The following is a 23,811-nucleotide window of genomic DNA, read 5'->3' on the forward strand; positions in this document are numbered from 1 at the left end:
CAGTCCCACACACTTTCCCCTTCCCACAAACTCACCACAATGATTTCACCGTCACCAATACTCAGATGAACATTGAATTCCAGATTATTGAATTTACCCTCCACCAATTGCCATGATGGGATTTGAACCCTTGTCCCCAGAACACGAGCCTGTGTCTGTGGATTGCTGGTATAGTGAATCCCCATGGAGATTGGTACTGGCCTGGAACTCAATGGTTACACTCAATGACCAATAATATCCAGGTTCTGATTAATCAGTGACTCTCTCTGGTTTGAATGTCTTGTTTGATTTCACTTTGCTGTGTTTAAATCCTCCCCTTGTAACCCCCTGTCAAGGAGTTTTCAGAATCCATCACTGTCAGTCCTGCTGAGTGGACAGGGCTCACCACGCATGCGCCCTGCTGCACACAGCCCCCGATGAGGATGGTGGTGGTTAACTGGGGAAAGGCTCTGCAGGAAAACCTTGCTGCTCGAGACTGGTAATTTCTTGTTTTAGCTTTGAGGCCTCCACTGGGGGTGTGTGAAGCCTCCCCTCCCACCCACTGCCCCTAACGCTGCCTCCGCCTATCCGCCTCCTTACCGCCTGAAGATGAGACAAACAGGAACGGCTGGTCTTCCAAGCAATCGGAACTAATGAGGGGCAGGGCTGATCCCGGATCTCCCTCATTGGCTGAGACTCTGTATCATTTTGAGTTCTTCCCATTGGCCACATGGGCACGGGTTCCTCAACCTCATTTCCTGCCTGAGAGGTGTTAACCAATGGGAGGAATTGGAGGACCGATGGACTCTGGCCCTCCGCCAATCAGATTGTGGACTTTGTGTGAATGAGATTGAGCTTCACAAAGACTGAACCTTCTTCCTGTGTCAAACCTCAGAGGAAAACACGTTCTTTTCACTCAATGGACTTCTTAAGATTCAATTGACCCTTCTACAGAACTGTTACAACAAGGGACAACAAAACTCTGTTCCTGATGCCACAGATGTGGCATGGTGGCACAGTGGTTTGCACTGCAGCATCACAGGGCCAGCAACCTCAGTTCATTCCAGCCTTGGGTAACTATGTGGAGTTTGCACATTCTCCCCGTGGTCTGTGTGGGTTCCCTCCCTGTGCTCCAGTTTTCTCCCACCATCCGAAGATGTGCAGGTTTGGTGGATTTGTTATGCTAAATTGCCCCTTGGTGATCAAAGGTGAAGTGAGGTTACGGGGAGAGGGCAGGGAGAATGCACCTGCAATGGGGGGGGGGGGGGGGGTGTAGGGTTGTGCAAACTTGATGGGGCCGAATGGGCTCCTTCTGCACTGAAGGGATTCTATGATGCTGCCAGACATGTTATGTTCATCCAGCATTTTCTGTTTTTACTCTATATCTCACACATTTTTGATCCACTAATTAGATTTATTCAACCACTATACCATCAGCTACTGGGAGCAGTGTATTGGTGTTGCAGCTTTTCTATAGAACTTTCTCTCATGTCTGATCTAATGGGAGGCAGAGGCAGCTGATCGGATTGACTCAATCTCAGTCACAAAGAAGCTCCACAAGCTCCTCACGCTTCTTGTTGGAGGTGAGGTTGGAAGAGACAGGGGAGAGCGAGAGTACTTCAAAAGGAACTAACGTGTGTCAGAGATATTAACAAGTTTCAACACTCTGCAATTTAACAAAAATCTAATTTATTTGACTTTTAGCCAGAATATTAGCCACTGTAAATGGGGTGGAGTTTGTTATCAGCAGAAAGAGACCCAAATTAATATGTTTCAGTCCTGAATGTGATGAATAGCAAAATCCAATTACTGTCGTTACTTGTGGCCTCGTTGGTGTGTCAGCACATGTGATGACTGAGTGAATCCCTTCCCACACTCTGAGCAAGTGAACGATCTCTCCCCAGAGTGAATTTGCTGGTGCTTCTGCAGGGTTGATGACCGAGTGAATCCCTTCCCACACTTGGAGCAGGTGAATGGTCTCTCCCCAGTATGAACTCGCTCGTGTCTTAGCGGGTAGGGTGACCGAATGAATCCCTTCACACACTTGGAGCAGGTGAATGGTCTCTCTCCAGTGTGAACTCGCTGGTGTCTCAGCAGTTCGGATGACTCAGTGAATCCCTTCCCACACTTGGAGCAGGTGAATGGTCTGTCCCCAGTATGAACTCGCTCGTGTCTTAGCAGGTGGGATGACCGAGTGAATCCCTTCCCACACGTGGAGCAGGTGAATGGTCTCACCCCGGTGTGAACTCGCTCGTGTCTCAGTAGGGACGATAACTGAGTGAATCCCTTCCCACACTCGGTGCAGGTGAACGGTCTCTCCCCAGTATGAACTCGCTTGTGTCTTAGCAGGTGGGATGACCGAGTGAATCCCATCCCACACTTGGAGCAGGTGAATGGTCTCTCCCCGGTGTGAACTCGCTCGTGTCTTAGTAGGGACGATAACTGAGTGAATCTCTTCCCACACGTGGAGCAGGTGAATGGTCTCTCCCCAGTGTGAACTCGCTGGTGTCTCAGCAGTTCGGATGACTCAGTGAATCTCTTCCCACACTTGGAGCAGGTGAATGGTCTCTCCCCAGTATGAACTCGCTGGTGTCTCAGCAGTTCGGATGACTCAGTGAATCCCTTCCCACAGGGTGGAGCAGGGTGAATGGTCTCTCCCCAGTATGAACTCGCTCGTGTCTTCGTAGGGCCGATGACTGAGTGAATCCCTTCCCACAGGTGGAGCAGGTGAATGGTCTCTCCCCGGTGTGAACTCGCTCGTGTCTTAGCAGGTTGGATGACATGGTGAATCCCTTCCCACACTTGGAGCAGGTGAATGATCTCTCCCCAGTATGAACTCGCTGGTGTCTCAGCAGTTCGGATGACTCAGTGAATCCCTTCCCACACTTGGAGCAGGTGAATGATCTCTCCCCAGTATGAACTCGCTGGTGTCTCAGCAGTTCGGATGACTCAGTGAATCCCTTCCCACACTTGGAGCAGGTGAATGGTCTCTCCCCAGTATGAACTCGCTCGTGTCTTCGTAGGGCCGATGACATAATGAATCCCTTCCCACACTTGGAGCAGGTGAATGGTCTCTCCCCAGTATGAACTCGCTCGTGTCTTAGCAGGTTGGATGACCGAGTGAATCCCTTCCCACACTTGGAGCAGGTAAACGGTCTCTCCCCAGTGTGAATTCGCTGGTGATTCAGCAGGTGGGATGAAGTGCTGAATCCCTTCCCACACTTGGAGCAGGTGAATGGTCTCTCCCCAGTGTGACTGCGTCGATGAGTTTCCAGATTGGATGGGGAAGTGAATCCTTTCCCACAGTCCACACATTTCCACGGTTTCTCCTCAATCTGACTGCATTTGTGGCTTGTGAGGCCTGATGATTGACTGAATCCTCGTCCACACACACAACACGGTACGTTTCTCCCCACTGTGAACGATGCTCTTTCCTTCCATGTTCAAAATCCTATGATGTTCAGGATATGATAAATTGAGGGTGTGATGTTTTGGTTTGAGATTCCCGACCTTTGAAGCCTCCCCTTCGAACACCCTGCGAAACGGATTCAAAACAGAAAATAGGGAGTGAGAGAGAACCCACAAAAACACAAAGGCAGGTTGTCAAATTGAGCTGAATGAATCTGGTCATTTGTGGGGCCGGCTCTGGGAAAAAGTGACCATGAAAACTGCTGGATTGTCATAAAAACCCAACTGGCCTCTTTGGGAGGAGAGAGAAAGAGGTGAAGAGGGATGTTGTATGTCTACAAGACATATTAAGAGACTAGTTGGCAAAGCAAATTCGATTTTGAGCTTCATAAACAGTAATATTGACACCAAAGCTATGCTTCCGGTGGCAATGATTAGCACTGCTGCCTCACAGCGCCAGGGACCCGGGTTCAATTCCAGCCTTGGTGACTGTCTGGAGTTTGCACATTCTCCCCGTGTCTGCGTCGGTTTCCTCCCACAATCTAAAGAGCAGCAAATTAGGTGGATTGGCCTTGATAAATTGTCCCATAGTGTCCAGGGATGTGCAGGTTAGGTGGGGCTATGGGGTTACAGGGACAGGGTAGGGGTGTGGGCCTAGGCAGGGTGCCCTTTCAGAGAATCAGTGCAGACTCGATGGGCCGAATGGCCTCCTTCTGCACTGTAGGAATTCTATGGTTCTAATTCTATCCTGTGCATCTTTCTAAAGCTCTGCTCACCACTCTTCAGGAAGGATGTGAAGGTTCTTGGAGAAGGTGCAGAGATTTACCAGAATGTATCCAGCAAAGGAGGTTGAGGGGAGATTTGATTCAGGGACACAAGATTATGCCAGATTTCCATCGGGTGGACAAAGAAACTCTGTTTCCATTCACTGATCGTACAAGCAGTCGTCGGGACACAGATTTAAAGATTTGGGTAAAACCTGGATTGAACTGTATAGATCCTGAGGGGTTTTGACAGGGTGGATGTGGAGAGGATGTTTCCTCTTGTGGGAGAATCTGGAACAAGGGGGTCACTGTTGCAAAATAAGGGGTCACCATTTCAAATGGGTGACAGTGCGGAGACTGCACATTTCCCTGTGGCTGTGTGAGTTTCCTCCGATTTCCTCACACAGTTCAAAGATGTGCAGGTTAGGTGGATCGGCCATGCTAAATTGCCCTTCGTCTCGAAGGATGTGCACATTGGGTGGGATGGGGCGGACCTGAGTGGGGATTGTTCTTTCGCAGGGTTGGTCCAGACTTGAGTCCACTCCAGTCACAGCCGGACTCTGTGCATGTGCAAAATTGTGTAATCTGGATCTCGCACATTCTCAGCTGCAGTGCATGTTGGGTGATTAACCCGCCATTGAAATTTATATTGCTGATATAAATCATGCTTTGTGAACCGATTATGACTGGTAACATTGGACCAATGTAACAATTGCATTAAATCAATCAAACAGCACCTAAATAGTACGGGCCCTCCATCACAGTTCTGTCCTGGGTGTGATTGACAACAGTGACGACAGTGAGATGTGAATTCATTGGGGGTCTCAACAGGTTTGGGTGAACAAATGATTTTTGTCCCCATAGACCGAACTGTTAAACTGCCCCTCGCCAATAACAATGTGCTGAAATTGGATCAAATGGTTTGGGGTTTTAAAGTTGGAGTGTTAACCTGTGGGAAAACTGAGGAAATCCCTTTGCACATGTGAAGTGTGTGAGTGATCTCCGTCTGAACTGCTCCTGAACTGCACATTAGATTAATTAATGACTAACTCGGGCAGCACGGTGGCCTAGTGGTTAGCACAACCGCCTCACGGCGCTGAGGTCCCAGGTTCGAACCCGGCTCTGGGTCACTGCCCGTTGTACATTCTCCCCGTGTCTGCATGGGTTTCGCCCCCACAACCCAAAAATGTGCAGAGTAGGTGGATTGGCCATGCTAAATTGCCCCTTAATTGGAAAAAATAATTGGCTAATCTAAATTTTTTAAAAAATTGATGACTAACTTATATTTATTCTCATCCAGTGGAAACATCTTCCACTTTTCTATCATATCGAACCTTTTGATAATCTTAAAGGATCAGGCCATTGTTTATTCCCTTTTCCAGAGAAAAGGGATTTTTAGACGTAGGTAATGGTTCTGCCATTTATACCCCCCCTGGACCTGTCTTTTATTTCTTCACTTGTTCTGTTAGTTTACCTACTTGTCTCATTGTCACCCAGTTTTGCCTTGCACTATTATCCTCTTTGTCATTTAAAAAAACCATTAAAGACTTCCGGTTGTGGCTATGCGGAGCTAAGTCGCATGTTCGGCAGCTCCCGCTAGCAACGGACTTTTGGGCTCTTTTCAGGGCCCGTAACGGCGCTTGTTCGATGTTTCCCGGTGTGGGAAGGGGACAGCAACATTCCCCTGATGGTGTATGGATTGGACCAGGAGTGGGGCGATTAAAAAAGTGACATTTAAGCAAAGAAAGGTGCGAGGGAGGAGGACCAAGGTGGCGGCGGGCGGGAACCAGGCAGCGTGGATGCAGTGGAGATAGTGGCGGTGATGGATGCGGAGAAGGCCTTTGATAAGGTGGAATGCGGGTACCTGTGGGAGGTGCTGAAAAGGTGCGGGTTTAGGAAGGGGTTCGTCAGGTGGGTGAGGTTGCTATATGAGGCCCCGGTGGCGAGTGTGGCCACGAACAGAAGGAGGTCAGAGTATTCCGGCTGCACCGGGGAACGAGGCAGGGGTGTCCCCCTGTCCCCCCTGCTCTTTGCACTGGCGATCGAACCCCTGGCCATGGCGTTGAGGGAGTTGAGGAACTGGAGGGGGGTTAGTGCAGGGTGGGGAGGAGCATCAGGTGTCGCTTTATGCGGATGATCTGTTGCTATATGTGGCGGACCCAGTGGGGGAATGCCGAAGGTGATGAGGATCCTTAGGGAGTTTGGGGATTTCTCCGGGTACAAGCTCAATATGGGGAAGAGCGAGTTGTTCGTAGTGCACCAAGGGGACCAGGAGAGGGGCATTGGTGAGCTCCCGCTAAAAAGGGCGGAGAGGAGTTTTAGGTACCTGGGGGTCCAGGTGGCTAGGAGTTGGGGGGGGCCATGCATCAGTTTAACTTCACAAGGCTGGTGGAGCAGATGGAGGAGGCGGGTAGGGTACAGTCAGTTAAAATTTCAGTGCTCCTGAGGTTTTTGTTCCTGTTCTAATGCCTCCCCATCCTGATCCCCAAAGCCGCCTTCAGACGGGTTAACAGGAGCGTTATGGGGTTTGTGTGGGCGCAGAAGACCCCGAGGGTGAGAATGGGTGTTCGGGAGCAGAGCAGGGATACGGGGGGGGGGGTTGGGGGTGGGGGTTGGTAGGTACGCAAGTGGGTGATGGAAGGGGGAGGGGCGGCCCTGGAAGATGTGGAGATTGGCGTCCTGTGTGGCACGAGCCTGGAGGCGCTGGTGACAGCACCGTTGCCGCTTCTCCAACGAGGTATACCACGAGCTTGGTGGCGGCGGCTACCCTGAAAATCTGGGGCAATTGAGACGGCCCAACCGGGGGGGGGGGGGGGTGGGGGGGGGGGCCTCGGTGTGGTCCCCGATACGGGGGAACCACCGGTTTGTCCCGGGGAGAAGGGACAGAGGGTTCCTGAATTGGCACAGGTCAGGTATTAGAAGAATGGGGGACCTGTTTGCGGATGGGAAGTTCACGAGCCTGGGTGAGCTGGAGGGGAAGTTTGGCCTCCCCCCCCGGGAACACCTTCAGATATATGCAGGCAAGGGTGTTTGTTAGGCGGCAGGTGGTGGAGTTCCCACTGTTGCCGCCACAGAGGGTCCAGGACAGGGTGCTTTCGGGGATGTGGGTTGGAGAGGGGAGCATCTCGGCAACGTATCAGGTGATGCAGGAGGAGGAGGAGGCATTGGTGGAGGAGCTGAAGGGTAAGTGGGAGGAGGAGTTGGGTGAGGAGATCGATGAGGGGATGTGGATGGATGCCCTGGGGAGGGTGAATTCTTCCTCCTCTTGCGCGAGGCTCAGCTTAATACAATTCAAGGTGCTGCATAGGATGCACATGACCAGGGCAAGGCTGAGCCGCTTCTTTGGGAGAGAGGACAGATGCGTTAGGTGCTCAGGGAGCCCAGCAAACTACACCCACATGTTCTGGGCATGCCCAGCGCTGGAGGACCATTGGAGGGGCGTAGCAGAGGCGATGTCAAGGATGGTTGGTTCCAGGGTTGAGCCGGGCTGGGGGCTCGCAATATTTGTGGTGGCAGAGGAGCCGGGAGTGCAGGAGGCGAAAGAGGCCGGTATTCTGGCCTTTGCGTCCCTAGTAGCCCGGCGAAGGATTCTTCTTCAGTGGGAGGATGCGAGGCCCCCAGGCGTGGAATCCTGGGTCAACGATATGGCTGGGTTTATTAAATTGGAGACGGTCAAATTTGCCTTAAGGGGGTCGGTGCAAGGGTTCTTCCGGCGGTGGCAACAGTTTCTAGACTTCTTGGCGGAGCGTTAGGTGATGGTCAGCAACAGCAGCGACCCGGGGGGCAGTGGGGGATTTTGGGGTGGTTGGGGGGCTTGTGTAAGGGTTTGTTTGTTTTTCTTGATTGGTTGTGTATATTTGCCGATCTTATTTCTTTGTGTTTTTGTTGTTGATAATTTGGGAAAACTTGAATAAAAATTATTTATAAAAAAGAAGCATTAAAGTGCCCAATTCTTTATTTTCCTATTAAGGGACAATTTAGCGTGGCCAATCCACCTACTCTGTACACCTTTGGGTTATGGGCGAAGATCCACGTGACAGTGACGTGGCTGCAAGGAGATCAGGGCTGGGATCGAAATATACAAGGATCTGTGTCCAATCGAAAGAAAAGGCAGATGGGCAAAGGGGGCGGGGTTGCATTGTTAGTAAGGAATTAAGTAAATCGATTGCAAGGAGAGATATAGGATCTGAAGGCATAGAATCTCTGTGGGTAGAGTTGAGGAATCGCAAAGGTAAAAAGACCCTGATGGGAGTTATGTACAGGCCTCCGAGCAGCAGTCAGGATGTGGGACAGAAAACAAATCAGGCGATAGAGAAAGCATGTAAAAAAGGCAAGATCACAAAATTCATGGGGGACTTCAATCTGCAGGTGGGCTGGGAAAATCAGGTTGGTAGTGGATCCCAGGAAAAGTAATTTGTGGAATGTCTAAGAGATGTTTTTTTGGAACAGCTTTTAACAGAGCCTAATAGGGAACGGTGTAATGTGTGATGTATAATGAGGCAGACTTGATTGAGGCACTATGGAAATTCATCCCAAGGAGGAACAAAGAACAAAGAAAAGTACAGCACAGGAACAGGTTCTTCGTCCCTCCAAGCCTGCGCCGACCATGCTGCCCGTCTAAACTAAAATCTTCTACACTTCCGGGGTCCGTATCCCTCTATTCCCATCCTATTCATGCATTTGTCAAGATGGCCCTTAAACGTCACTATCGTCCGTGCTTCCACCACCTCCTCCGGCAGCAAGTTCTTCTGTGTATAAAACTTACCTCGTACATCTACTCTAAACCTTGTCCCTCGCACCTTAAACCTGTGCCCCCCAGTAATTGAAAACATGCTAAAGGGAGGACAAGGCATCCATGGTTGACGAGGGATGTCAAGGACAGCATAAAAGTAAAAGCATACAAAGTGGCGAGGATTAGTGGGAAGCCAGAGGATTTGGAATCCTTGAAAAGCAAGCAGAAGACAACTAAAAAAGCAATAAGGGGAGAGAAGATGAAATATATGGGGCTGTTTAGCACAGGGCTAAATCGCTGACTTTGAAAGCAGACCAAGGCAGGCCAGCAGCATGGTTCAATTGCTATACCATCCTCCCTGACCAGGGGCCGGAATGTGGCGACTAGGGGCTTTACACAGTAACTTCATTTGAAGCCTACTTGTGACAATAAGCGATTTTCATTTCATGAATGCAAGCCGCCGGCCTCCTACCCATCCTGGAGCTGGACCGATCCAGTGAAGGATCCAACACCGTATTGAAGTCCCCAGCTACCTAATAATATGAAAGAAGAGAGGAAGAGATTTTTCAATATATAAAAGGTATATATATACCTTTCAATATATAAAAGGTAAGAGAGAGGCAAAATTAGACATTGGACCACTGAGAAATGTGGCAGGAAATTTAATAATAGGACACAAAGAAATGGCAGAGGAACTGAATACTTACTTTGCATCAGTCTTCATGTTGGAATACCCCAGTGGAATGCCAAAACTCCGGGAGAATCAGGGGCAGAGGTGAGTGCAGTGTCCATCACTAAGGAGTAGGTTCTCGGTAAACTGAAAGGTCTGAAGGTGGATAAATCACCTGGACCGGATGGACTACACCCCAGGGGCCTAAAAGAGATAGCTCAAGAGATTGTGAAGGCATTGGTGGTGATCTTTCAGGAATCACTGGAGGCAGGAAGGGTCCCACTGGACTGGAAAGCGGCAAATGTAACACCGCTGTTTAAGAAGGGAAATTATAGGCCGGTTAGCCTGATTCGGTAATTGGTAATATTTTAGAGTCCATTACTAAAGATGGGATCGTGGAATACTTGGAAGTGCATGAAAAAATAGGACTGAGTCAACACGGCTTTGTCAAAGGAAGGTCATGTCTGACAAATCTGTTAAGAGTTCTTTGAGGGGGTAACAAGGAAGTTCGATTTCCAGGCCTTTGACAAGGTGTCGCACAGGAGACTGTTAAATAGGTTAAGAGCCCATGGTGTTAAGGGTAAGATCCTGACATGGATCTCGAACAGTGGTGTTAGAATTTGATGTGAGTATTGGTTGTGAGTTTCCTGTCTGCGAATCCCTTTCTAAGCCCCTGTGAAAGAAGTTTACAAAGGCATCACTGTCAGTCCAGAAATAAAATTCAGGAATGATAAACATTTCTCCTGGTTTGAATTTGCTGTGTGTAAATCCTCCCCTCCTAATTCCCTGGAAAAGGAATTTCCAAAATTAATCACTGTCAGTCCAGGATAGAAATTCAAAACATTCTCTCCTGCTCCCTGGTCCAGGATGACCGCTCATGCCCCCCGCTGAACACTGACCCTCGTTGTCATAGCAGTCCCTTGATTTGAGGGTGATGTTGACTCAGGGTTGTGAGTTTCTGCCCTGGGTCTTCATGTGGTTGAACAGAGCCGCAGAGCTTTGGACACATGGGGCAGGATGTCCAATGAGACAGCGAAATCCGGAGAGCAGGATTGGCTTCCTGTTCTTTCCATCTCTGCCACCGCTTTGCATCATCAATAAGACATTGGGAGTCAAAGACTGATCCAGTTTGATGGACAAGTTGTCTCCATTCTGAACAATGGGGAACAAGCTCCTCCCACTCATTGTGACAAAGATGACAAACACGCATGCGCCCTGATGCACATCCAATAAAGATGGCGGCTGTTAACCCGAGCCGAACATGAGGAGCTGCAGCTCCGCTCGGTACAAACTGGGTCCCGGAAACGCATTTCCCGAGGTTTGCGACTTACAACAGCTTTACACAACGTTTCCGACCACCCCCGCGATCTCACGCTTCCTCCATGTTGTGGAGATGCCTGCGTTGGACTGGGGTGAGCACAGTAAGATGTCTTACAACACCAGGTTAAAGTCCAACAGGTTTGTTTCCTAAAACAAACCTGTTGGATTTTAACCTGGTGTTGTAAGAATTCTTACTGTGCTCCTCCATGTTATTAAACGCCTCTTACCAATTTCGGATCTGAAGAAGATGCTCTTCTCCTTCGCCATTACCCACACTGCGCATGCTTCAATCACAGCGGACCCCGCCCCTCATTCACTCCAATTGGTTGGAGGACCAGCCGTCCCCGGTCGATCCTCCAGTCCCACCCCTCCTCTTCCTATTGGTCCGGAGCTGCCGTCAATCACCCGGGCATTGTGACGGTTCCAGATGGTGAGAGCAGCCACAGGCTCAGGCTGACTCGCTGATTGTCCAACAATAACAGTGAGAATCTCAGTGGGACAATCAGACAATAATAGTGGAGATGGGGCCCAGAGGGGAAACAGCAAAGGATTCACTCACTTTGAGAGTAACAAACACAGTGTCTGTTCAAATAAGTCAGGCTGCAGTGTGTGAGTGAACACATCTTTGGATCCAATGTAGAATCATAGAATCCCTACAGTGCTGAAGGAGGCCATTTGGCCCATCGAGTCTGCACCGCCCCGCTGAAAGATCACCCTACCGTGGCCAATCCCCCACCATAACCCCGTAACCCCACCCAGGGACAATTTATCACAGCCAATCCACCTAACCTGCACATCTTTGGACTGTGGGAGGAAATCTTCTCAGCTACGGGAAGAATGTGCAAACTCCACACAGTGAACCAAGGTCGGAATCAAACCCAGGTACCTGGTGCTTGAGGCAACAGTGCTAACTACCGAACCACCCCCGTAACTCTGTCATGATTAGACAATAACCTCGCCTGTTATTCCAATTCTGGTGTATGTTACTCTGTCACTATTATGATTAGACAACAACCCATCTGATAATCCAATTATGGTGTGTGTTACTCTGTTCCTGTTATCATTAGACACTAATAGGAGGGCAAAATGCAAGGTAGCAATGATATTTTGAAGTTTCTGGGTTACAATGAGTGTCACAGGGAGGTGCGTGATAAAATAGGAATGGAAACATCATGACAAAGAATGGCACGGTGGCAGTGGTTAGCACTGCTGCCTCACAGTGCTGAGGTCCCAGGTTCGATCCCAGCCCTGGGTCACTGCCAAGTGGAGTTTGCACATTCTCCCCATGTCTCCGTGGGTCTCACCCCCACAACCCAAAGATGTGCGGGTTGGTGGATTGGCCACTCTTTTGAGGTCCACCAACAAAATAGAACAACGGAAACAAACTTAGGGACAAAGCAAAAAGGGCCGCTCCAGTTCGGGGCACTGCCCGAATGTAACAAAGATCAGCAGAAACTTAAAAACATCAAATGGGAGTGTATTTAAAGGGGTCAATAAAGCACCCCAACCCCTGCGGTGCCCACCGGGCATGGAAGGCTTTGATGGTGCCCATGGACACTGCATGCTCCCTTTCTTGGGATACCCAGCTGCGAGTGTAGCCGCGGAAAAGGGGCAAACAGTCTGGTTGGATGACCCCCTCAGTCGCCCACTGCCTGGACCTATAAATGACGAGCTTCACCAGGCCCAGAGCAGGTTCACAAGGAGGTAAGTGGCGCTGGTTCGCGAGGTCTTTGGCCCAAGTAGGACTCAGCAAAAACACAGCCCGTGCTCCCACCCTGGAACAACCACCCAATGGAATCCACCTCCTCCCTGATGATGTGTGGAGTCTTCAGTCCGGGAGGGGGCTCAGCAAACACACTGTCTACTCGATCCCGCTGACCTGGAACAAGCACACCGGATCGAATAAGGAAGGTTTTGTCCTTGCTGAAGGCAGATGTTATCAGTTGGGAGGACTGGGCCGGGCCCTCGGCCCAGCAAACAAGTAGTCCAAGGGCTTTACTCCCACCTTGTTTTTGAAGTTGCCTCCTTGTTGTTGTCCTTCTCTCCCCTCTCCTTCCTTCTCTCCCCTCTCCTTCCTCCAGGCAGCTCAGCAGCAACCAGCACCAGAAACAGGCAGCAAACTGAGCAACAGCAGCAACAGCAGAGAGTGAGAGAGAACAGTAACAGAGAAAGAGAGAGAGCAGCAACAGCAGCAGCCACTCTCCACAACAGCAACATCCTCACAACACCAAAGTCTGCACTGGGAGTGCCAGCTTCGGATTGGCCATGCTAAATTGCCCCTTAATTGGAAACAAATAATTGGGTACTCTAAATTCATAATAAAAAATAATAATAATACTCACCTCTTGTCACAATTTTGGTGTTTTCAAGTTTACAATCTGCTGCAACCTTCGGCTGGAAAGATATCAGAAGCTTTGGAAGCACCTGTAAAAAGAAATTACACTGGTCAGAAATGTTAGTTGAGGTTAGAAATTCAGATCAGACAAACCTTTATCTTGGTTTGAGTTTGCTGGGTGTAAATCCTCCCCTTCTAACCCCTGGTAAAAGGAGTTTCCAAAATCCATCACTCTTCAAGTCCAGGATAGAAGGTCCAAACATTCTTTCCCCTTGTTGCCAGTCCCAGGATTACTTAATGAGGGTTTTACTTGCTTTGGAGGCAGTTCAGTGACGTTTCATTAGTCTGATTCCTGGGATGCGAGAGTTTGTTTTATGGAGCAAGATTGAGCCTGTTTGGTCTGTACCCCATGGAGTTTAGAAGAATGAGAGGTGATCTTATGGAAACGTCTAAGATTCTGAGGGGTTTTGATAAAAGAATATTTTCCCACGTGGGGTTCAAGAACTAAGGGGGACAGTTTAAAGATAAGAGTTCTCCAATTTGACACTGAGGTGAGGAGAAATGTCTTCCCTCAGAGGGTCATCAGTATGTGGATAAAAGTAAATTGCTGCGGATGCTGGAATCTGGAACAAAAACAGAAAATACTGGATAATCTCAGCAGGTCTGACAGTATCTGTGGGGAGAAAAGGGAGTTAATGTTTTGAGTCTGGATGACTCTTTGTCAAAGCTGAGTTTCTGGAATTCTCTTTCCCAGAGAGTAGTGGCACTGGGTCACTGAATATACTCAAAGCTGAGTTAGTCTTTTTTTAATCTACTGGGGAGTCAAAGGTTTTTTGGGGAAGGCAGGAAAATGTGATTAAGGGCACATGCGGATCAGCCATGCCTTTATTGAATTGCAGAGCAGGGTCAATAGGCCGCATGGCCTATTTCTGCTGCTAATTCTGATGTTATTATTCTTCTGTTCTTTGGATTGCCACACATCGCAGCAGCACCTCTCCCTCTGGAAGAGTCTGTCAATCATCCAATGATTTTCTCTCCTGGTCACCGGGATCCTGAAGCACCACCTCTGTTACGTCATCAAGATGGCTCCTCAGCCGCGCCGCTAAACAAAGATGGCGGCCGTGGAACTAGGCCTGATACCGGATAAAAGCTCCGCAGCTGCAAACGCGGGATTTGCAGGGTCTTAAACCGGCCTTGTGAGCAGTAGGGGGGTTTATGAAGCCTTCACTCCCTCCCACCCCGACTCCCGGCTCCATTCCTCCCTCCGCCTCACCGACTCTCACTGCCCCAAACAGCCGCTCCCGCACTCGCAGACCTCCGAGCAAAGTGACACTGCGCATGCTCCAGATACAGCCCAGCATTGCGTCTGCGCACTGGGCTCCTGTGGAGTGAATAGGGCACTTTCACAGCCGCAGGGAACGTTGGGTAAGAGTCGCACCATTGAAACTGCAAGAGTAAAATAAAATAATTTGGTTACCAATTGATAAACATAATCAAGCAAATTATTATCAATGGGTATTCTGCTATTCTCCATTTCTCGAAATGATTGAATGCTGCTCTCCTGTGGAACAATGCAGATCTTAAGGTGCTTTTTCCCCATGGGTGCTTCCTCTCTCCTCCCCAGAAGATGCAAACAGTTGCTGGGTTCAATCCCGGAATCAATAATTCCTCCATCTTCTTCCCTCTTACTCGTGATACTGAATGTTCAGTGTTTTCTAGAATGATCCAGCACAGATGGAAGTTACTGGGCACATCATGTCTGCACGGACTCTGGACAAGAGCTACCACTTTTCCTGGTTAAATTCCATTTGCCACTGTACTGCTCTATCAAACTGCATCATTGGGGTGGCACGGTAGCACAGTGGTTAGCACGTTTGCCTCACAACGCCAGGGTTCCGGGTTCGATTCCCGCTTGGGTTACCGTCTGTGCAGCGTCTGCACATTCTCCCCGAAAGACTTGCTTGTTAGGTGAATTGGTCATTCTGAATTCACACGAACAGGTGGTGGAGTGTGGTGACTCAGGCATTTTCACAGTAACTTCATGGCAGTGATAATGTAAGCCTACTTGTGACAATAATAAAGATTATTATTATTATATTTGAATTCCAACACCTCAATGAAGAGGTAGAGAGGGATCTCTGCCAAACATCTGTGGGTCGAGAAACACCTTCTCCAATCGCAGAAAGACCACAAGAGAAAACATATGACCCTGAGTAGCTGTCATCCTCGAAACGAGGAACAACTGACAACCGAACAACAGAGGAGGAGCAGGTCATGAGGGTGTGACAGTCAATGTAACTTTCTGCGTTTGAGTGGTTCAGCTGGAATTCCAACCTTGCCGGGTTGGTTCTGATTTCTCAACAATCAATAGCCTTTCCCAGTTCAAGTGATGAGGATTCCTTGTCCAACTCAATCATGATAGGAAGTTGCAGGAGAGTCAAACAGAGACCGCGAGGTGTCCGTCTCACAGGGGTACAGCTCACAGTCGTGTTCAACCCAGCAGGACATGTTCACATCTGGTGGTGAGAACTTCACCATACTCCATAATCAGGGTGGCACGGTGGTGCAGTGGTTATCACTGCTGCCTCACGGCGCTGAGGTCCCTGGTTCGATCCCGGCTCCGGTTAGATCCCGGCTCCGGTTACTGTCCGTGAGAGTTTGCACATTCTCCCCGTTTGTCTGGGTTTCGCTCCCACAACCCAAAAATGTGCAGGGTAGCTGGATTGGCTTAGCTAAATTGCCCCTTAATTGGATAAAATGTATTGGGTACTCTAAAAAAAAATTTTTAATCCATAATCAAAGGCAGTTCAGACTTCTTGTCAAAAGCAAATTACTGTGGATGCTGGAATCTGAAACCAAAATAAATATGAAACTATCTTTGGTTTCAGATTCCTTGACGCAGACTGCTCCAGTGTTTATTTGCACAGCATCTCCATCTTTTACACAATGGTCTTGGCAATGTTCAAGTCCCAAGTGATGCACTGTTCTAGTTCTTGGGTTTATGTTGGACATCGGGTCGGCTTTGGTTTTTGCTTCAACGACAGATGTCATCTATGCTGAGTGGGTCTCAAACCAGTCTTTGTTGTGGGTTCCACCTTTACCAAATTTTGCTGCTGCTGTGTCAGAAATGATTCAACTCAGTGACTTCCAAACTTCATCAGTAACAATGTAGATTGATTAAGTTTTTATTCATGAGCCTGTAAAATACTTTACAGTTTCATTTCATGTTGATAATTTAATTTCATAATGGTGGTGTCACAGTGAAGAATATGTAAGTCAGAAAGAATTGTCAGCAAGGATTAATCAGAACTTTCCACTTGGAGATCAGTAGAATGTTTCAGAAACTGAATTATAGATTTTGCACCCTAAAAACTTTTTAAGATTAAAGTAGACATTCATAACGCTATTGCAAGTGTGTTCCTGGGAAAGATCTTGAATAAAGAGGAAAGATGTTTTAAAAAAGAGACACTGCAGCCCCAAAAATCAGGGACGAATCCAGAATATTAAACTGCAGCCAGTTATCGGGGTTGTTGACATCAGCAGAAATAACCAAATATTGTAAGACTATCAATCTTGTATGTGATTAACAGCAGCAATAACAGCAGAATCCAGTCTCGTCAGTCACTCATTAAGCTGTTGATGTGTCAAGAGGTTAAGTGACTGAGAGTATCTCTTCCCACATACAGAGCAGATGAACGGTCTTTCCTCAGTATGATTACGTTGGTGTGCAATGAGAATGGATGACTGCCTGAAATTCTTCCCACACTGAGTACAAGTCAGTGGATTCTCCTCGGTGTCTATTTGCTTGTGTATCAGAAGGCTGGATGAATGAATTAATCCCTTCCCACAAACGGAGCAAGTGAACGGTCTTTCCCCAGTCTGAACATGCTGGTGTACATTGAGGTTAGATAACCGCCTGAACCTCTTTTCACAGTGAGTGCAGCTGAATGGCCTCTCCTCAGTGTGAATTTGCTGGTGTGACATGAGGCTGGCTGACATACTGAATCCCTTCCCCACACATAGAGCAGATGATTGGCTTCGCCTCCGCGTGACTGCGTCGATTCCAGCTGAAATGAACATTGAACCATTTCACACAGTCCTCACATTTCCACACTTTCTCCATGGTGCCGGTGTCCTTGTGTCTCTCCAGGTTCGATGATCAGTTGAAGCCTCGTTCACACTCAGAACACATGCATGGTGTCTCCCTGCTGTGAATGGTGTGCTGATTTTGTCAGGCTGTGTAACTGGTTAAAGTTATTTCCACAGTCTGTTCATTGGATCAGACAGATGGGTGACCGCTAGAAAGGGCAGGCAGGCAGTGCAGGAATCCCCTATGGCTGTCCCCCTCTCTAACAGGTATACCATTTTGGATACTGTTGGGGGGGGGGGGGGGGGGGAGTAGCCCAGTGGGGAAAACAACAACAGCCAGAACAGTGGCACCACAACTGGCTCTGTTGTTCAGTAGGGGAGGGCAAAGTGCAGGAGAGCGATAGTTATAGGGGACTCTTTCGGAAGGGGCACAGATAGGCGCTTCCATGGACAGGAAAGAGACTCCAGGATGGTATGTTACCTCCCTTGTGCCAAGGTCCAGGAAGTCTCTGAACAAACACAGAACATCCTGAAGGGGGAGGGTGAACAGCCACTGGGATCTTTTCCTAGGCAGGTGTGACCTGTACAAGAAGGATCTGTTGCACCAATATCCTGGCTGGGAGGTTTGCTAGAGTCACTCGGGAGGATTTAAACTAGTATGGGGGTGGGAACCAGAGCGCAGAAGGTGTAATAACTGAAGGGGAATTGGAGAACAAAAATATCATCCTGTCTGCTCAAACATAGCGGTTTGAAGTGTATTTGTTTCAACACCAGCAGTATAGCAGGGAGGCAGATGAACTTAGAGCACTTATCAGTACTTGGAATGACGATGTTGTGGCTATCACAGAAACATGTTTAAAGGAAAGGTAAGATTGGTAGCTGAACGTTGGAGGATATAGATGCTTCAGGAGAGACAGAGGGGGATGTGAAAGGGGTGGGGGAGTAGCATTACTGGTTAAGTCTGAATATTGTCGACATCTCGCTGCATTTGGCCATGAACTGCTTTAGTATCCGGGGAGTCATGAATGGTGAACATTGTACAGTCACAGCAAGCATCTCCACTTCTTTAAAAAAAAATGTTTTTTTAGGGTATCCAAGTCATTTTTTGCAAGGGACGTGGCCAATCCACCTACCCTGCAAATGTTTGGGTTGTGGGGGCGAACCCCACACAAACACGAGGAGAATGTGCAAACTCCACATGCACAGTGACCCAGAGCCGGGATCGAACCTGGGACCTCGGCACCGAGGGGCAGCAGTGCTATCCACTGCACCATTGTGCTGCCCCAGCATATCCACTTTTGACCTTTTGATGGAAGTAAGGTCATGGATGAAACAGCTGAAGATAGTTGGGCTGAGGACATTGTTTAGCATGTCTGGGATCCATTCTTCAGTGGATTTCACAATGTATTTCTTAATTCATCATTTTACATCTGACAAATCACATCTGCAAGCTCACACCTATATCCTCACATTAGGCTACATGTGCTCCATCCAATGCAGACAATTCATAGACTTTCAGGTGATTGCATCAGAAGGTCAAATAGGGTGTGTAGAAATCACAATATTTCTTAAACCATCGAATTATTTAAGTGTAATTGCAATCAACCGATCCACCAGTGTTTGGAAATAGTTTACTCAATTGTTTTATTTGAACAAGACTTTTAACAATTAGGAAGAACATGAATTTCTGATGGTAAATTGAAAGAAATTTATTTAAAATAAAGATACATATCGATACAGAAGGAAAAGGGTAAACTGATCGATACAGAAGGAAAAGGGGAAACTGATCGATACAGAAGGAAAAGGGTAAACGGATCAATACGGAAGAAAAAGGGTAAACTGATCGATACAGAAGGAAAAGGGGAAACTGATCGATACAGAGGGTAAACTGATCGATACGGAAAGAAAAGGGTAAACGGATCAATACGGAAGAAAAAGGGGAAACTGATCGATAGAGAAGGAAAAGGGGAAACTGATCGATACGGAAGGAAAAGGGTAAACTGATCGATACGGAAGGAAAAGGGGAAACTGATCGATACAGAAGGAAAAGGGTAAACTGATCGACACGGAAGGAAAAGGTTAAACGGATCGATACAGAAGAAAAAGGATAAATTGATCGATACAGAAGGAAAAAGGGAAACTGATCAATACAGAAGGAAAAGGGGAAACTGATCGATACAGAAGGAAAAGGGTAAACGGATCAATACGGAAGAAAAAGGGTAAACTGTTCGATACAGAAGGAAAAGGGGAAACTGATCGATACAGAGGGTAAACTGATCGATACGGAAAGAAAAGGGTAAACGGATCAATACGGAAGAAAAAGGGTAAACTGATCGATACAGAAGGAAAAGGGGAAACTGGTCGATACGGAAGGAAAAGGGTAAACTGATCGATACGGAAGGAAAAGGGGAAACTGATCGATACGGAAGAAAAAGGGTAAACTGATCGATACAGAAGGAAAAGGGGAAACTGATTGATACAGAGGGTAAACTGATCGATACGGAAAGAAAAGGGTAAACGGATCAATACGGAAGACAAAGGGTAAACTGATCGATACAGAAGGAAAAGGGGAAACTGATCGATACGGAAGGAAAAGGGTAAACTGATCGATACGGAAGGAAAAGGGTAAACTGATCGATACGGAAGGAAAAGGGTAAACTGATCGATACGGAAGGAAAAGGGTAAACGGATCGACACGGAAGGAAAAGGGTAAACGGATCGATACAGAAGAAAAAGGATAAATTGATCGATACAGAAGGAAAAAGGGAAACTGATCAATACAGAAGGAAAAGGGGAAACTGATCGATACGGAAGGAAAAAGGGTAAACTGATCGCTACGGAAGGAAAAGGGGAAACTGATCGCTACAGAAGGAAAAGGGGAAACTGATCGATACGGAAGGAAAAGGGGAAACTGATCGATACAGAAGGAAAAGGGTAAACTGATCGATACGGAAGGAAAAAGGGTAAACGTATCGATACTGAAGGAAAAAGGGAAACTGATCAATACAGAAGGAAAAGGGGAAACTGATCGCTACAGAAGAAAAAGGGGAAACCGATCGATACAGAAGGAAAAGGGTAAACTGATCGATACGGAAGGAAAAGGGTAAACTGATCGATACGGAAGGAAAAGGGTAAACTGATCGATACAGAAGGAAACGGGGAAACTGATCGATACAGAAGGAAACGGGGAAACTGATCGATACAGAAGGAAATGGGGAAACTGATCAATACAGAAGGAAAAGGGGAAACTGATCGACACAGAAGGAAAAGGGGAAAATGATCAATACTGAAGGAAAAAGGGGAAACTTATCGATACCGAAGGAAAAGGGGAAACTGATCGATACAGAAGGAAAAGGGTAAACTGATTGATACAGAAGGAAAAGGGTAAACAGATTGATACAGAAGGAAAAGGGGAAACTGATCGATACAGAAGGAAAAGGGGAAACTGATCAATACCGAAGGAAAAGGGTAAACTGATCGATACGGAAGGAAACGGGGAAACTGATCGATACAGAAGGAAAAGGGGAAACTGATCAATACCGAAGGAAAAGGGGAAACTTATCGATACAAAACAGACTTTTATAATTTCTCTTGGTTGATCAGGCTTTAAAAACATAATCCCTTTTGTAGCCCTTCTTTGACAACAATTCTCATGGGAATCTTGCTTTTCGGATTCCAGTACCTGGCTACAGATCTTCTCCTCGGGTTTTAAATCCTTAAGTAGCTTCTCCCTCAGTTTGAATAAAATAATTAGAACTCAATGGTTGGTCAATTTCATTACTGAATCGATTTGATTGGTTTTGTCACACACTACTTGTGTCAATGTCTCAGATTGGGAGACAATGGGACTGTTTAATGTATCCCTCCTGTCTGATCCTGTACATGTCTTGAATTCACTGTATGACCTTCCAGTTCCAAATAAGATGACCAAAGTATGAAACCTCACTGCTAACCATCTTGTCAGATCGGACATTCCTTCTTACAGAAGCTGTAATATAGAATTCAAAACAGGCTGATATAGTTTTAGGTATGTCTTTAAACACATACGAACTGATTATTAAATCTTCAATTAAATTTAATTGAGGCTATTTGTTTCTGGCTGGTGAATGATGAATACACTTCATTGCTTAATACAATTGGTTAATAGCTGGATACAAAATGCCCTTTTCAGGTAAATATTAGTCTCAAAATGGCTTCCTTCATCTTGTTTGCTGACTTCAGTAAACATAAAATGTAACTTGTCTGAAAATGAATAATTTCGACTGAAATTTACTCCCTAGTCCCACTGATAGGAGTCTGTAAAGACTTTTGTTCATCCCTCTGCATGATTCAATGGGTTAATTTGTTCAGGAGAACAAAAAGATGTAGGAGCGGAAAAAATCTCGAATTAATGATGAGATGTTATTGTTCAGTGGTGACATTCCCACCTCTGAGTCAGGAGGATGTGGGTTCAACTTCAGCTCCAGAAACCTGACCATAAAATCCAGCTGGTATTCCGATGCTGTACTGAGGGAATACAGCACTGTAATGAGGGAATACAGCAGTGTACTGAGGGAATACAGCAGTGTACTGAGGGAATTAGGAATACTGCACTGCACTGAGGGGATACAGCACTGAGGGAGTACAGCGCTATACTGAGGGAATACAGCACTGTACCGAGGGAATACAGCACTGAGGGAGTACAGCAGTGTACTGAGGGAATACAGCACTGTACTGAGGGAATACAGCGCTGTACTGAGGGAATACAGCGCTGTACTGAGGGAATACAACACCGTACTGAGGGAATACTGCACTGTACTGAGGGAATACTGCACTGTACTGAGGGAATACTGCACTGTACTGAGGGAATACTGTACTGCACTGAGGGGATACAGCACTGCACTGAGGGGATACAGCACTGTACTGAGGGGATACAGCACTGTACTGAGGGGATACAGCACTGTACTGAGGGGATACAGCACTGTACTGAGGGGATACAGCACTGTACTGAGGGGATACAGCACTGTACTGAGGGGATACAGCACTGTACTGAGGGAATACAGCACTGTACTGAGGGAATACAGCACTGTACTGAGGGAATACTGCACTGTATTGAGGGAATACAGCACTGAGGGAGTACAGCGCTGTACTGAGGGAATACAGCACTGTACTGAGGGAATACAGCACTGTACTGAGGGAATACAGCACTGTACTGAGGGAATACAGCACTGAGGGAGTACAGCAGTGTACTGAGGGAATACAGCACTGGGGGAGTACAGCACTGTACTGAGGGAAAACTGCACTGTACTGAGGGAATACAACACCGTACTGAGGGAATACTGCACTGTACTGAGGGAATATAACACCGTACTGAAGGAATACTGCACTGTACTGAGGGAATACTGCACTGTACTGAGGGAATACTGCACTGTACTGAGGGGATACAGCACTGTACTGAGGGGATACAGCACTGTACTGAGGGGATACAGCACTGTACTGAGGGGATACAGCACTGTACTGAGGGGATACAGCACTGTACTGAGGGGATACAGCACTGTACTGAGGGAATACAGCACTGTACTGAGGGGATACAGCACTGTACTGAGGGGATACAGCACTGTACTGAGGGAATACAGCACTGTACTGAGGGAATGCAGCACTGTACTGAGGGGATACAGCACTGTACTGAGGGGATACAGCACTGTACTGAGGGAATACAGCACTGTACTGAGGGGATACAGCACTGTACTGAGGGGATACAGCACTGTACTGAGGGAATACTGTACTGAGGGAATACTGCACTGTACTGAGGGAATGCAGCACTGTACTGAGGGAATGCAGCACTGTACTGAGGGAATGCAGCACTGTACTGAGGGAATACAGCACTGTACTGAGGGAATACAGCACTGTACTGAGGGAATACAGCACTGTACTGAGGGAATACAGCACTGTACTGAGGGAATACTGCACTGTACTGAGGGAATACAGCACTGTACTGAGGGAATACAGCACTGTACTGAGGGAATACTGCACTGTACTGAGGGAATACAGCACTGTACTGAGGGAATACAGCACTGTACTGAGGGAATACAGCACTGTACTGAGGGAATACTGCACTGTACTGAGGGAATACAGCACGTTACTGAGGGAATACATCACTGTACTGAGGGAATACAGCACTGTACTGAGGGGATACAGCACTGTACTGAGGGGATACAGCACTGTACTGAGGGAATGCAGCACTGTACTGAGGGAATACAGCACTGTACTGAGGGAATACAGCACTGTACTGAGGGGATACAGCACTGTACTGAGGGGATACAGCACTGTACTGAGGGAATACAGCACTGTACTGAGGGAATGCAGCACTGTACTGAGGGAATACTGGACTGTCTTTCAGAAGAAACCTTCCAATCTCACCCCATCTGCTCTTGCAGCTGGACATAAAGGTTCTGCTGATGATATTTCGAAGGAGGAAGTTCTCTCGGGTGAACTGCTCACTATAAAGCCCTCGGTGATGAACACTGAACAGATA

At 47.5% G+C, this 23,811-nt stretch overlaps 1 pseudogene; it reads right to left on the minus strand.

Moving 5' to 3' along the window:
* Positions 1-1,650: 1,650 nt before the first annotated feature.
* LOC119961449 lies at positions 1,651-14,808 on the minus strand (annotated as a pseudogene).
* Positions 14,809-23,811: the final 9,003 nt, after the last annotated feature.

The sequence above is a fragment of the Scyliorhinus canicula genome, unplaced genomic scaffold (genome assembly GCF_902713615.1).
Source record: "Scyliorhinus canicula unplaced genomic scaffold, sScyCan1.1, whole genome shotgun sequence".
NCBI lineage: Eukaryota > Metazoa > Chordata > Chondrichthyes > Carcharhiniformes > Scyliorhinidae > Scyliorhinus > Scyliorhinus canicula.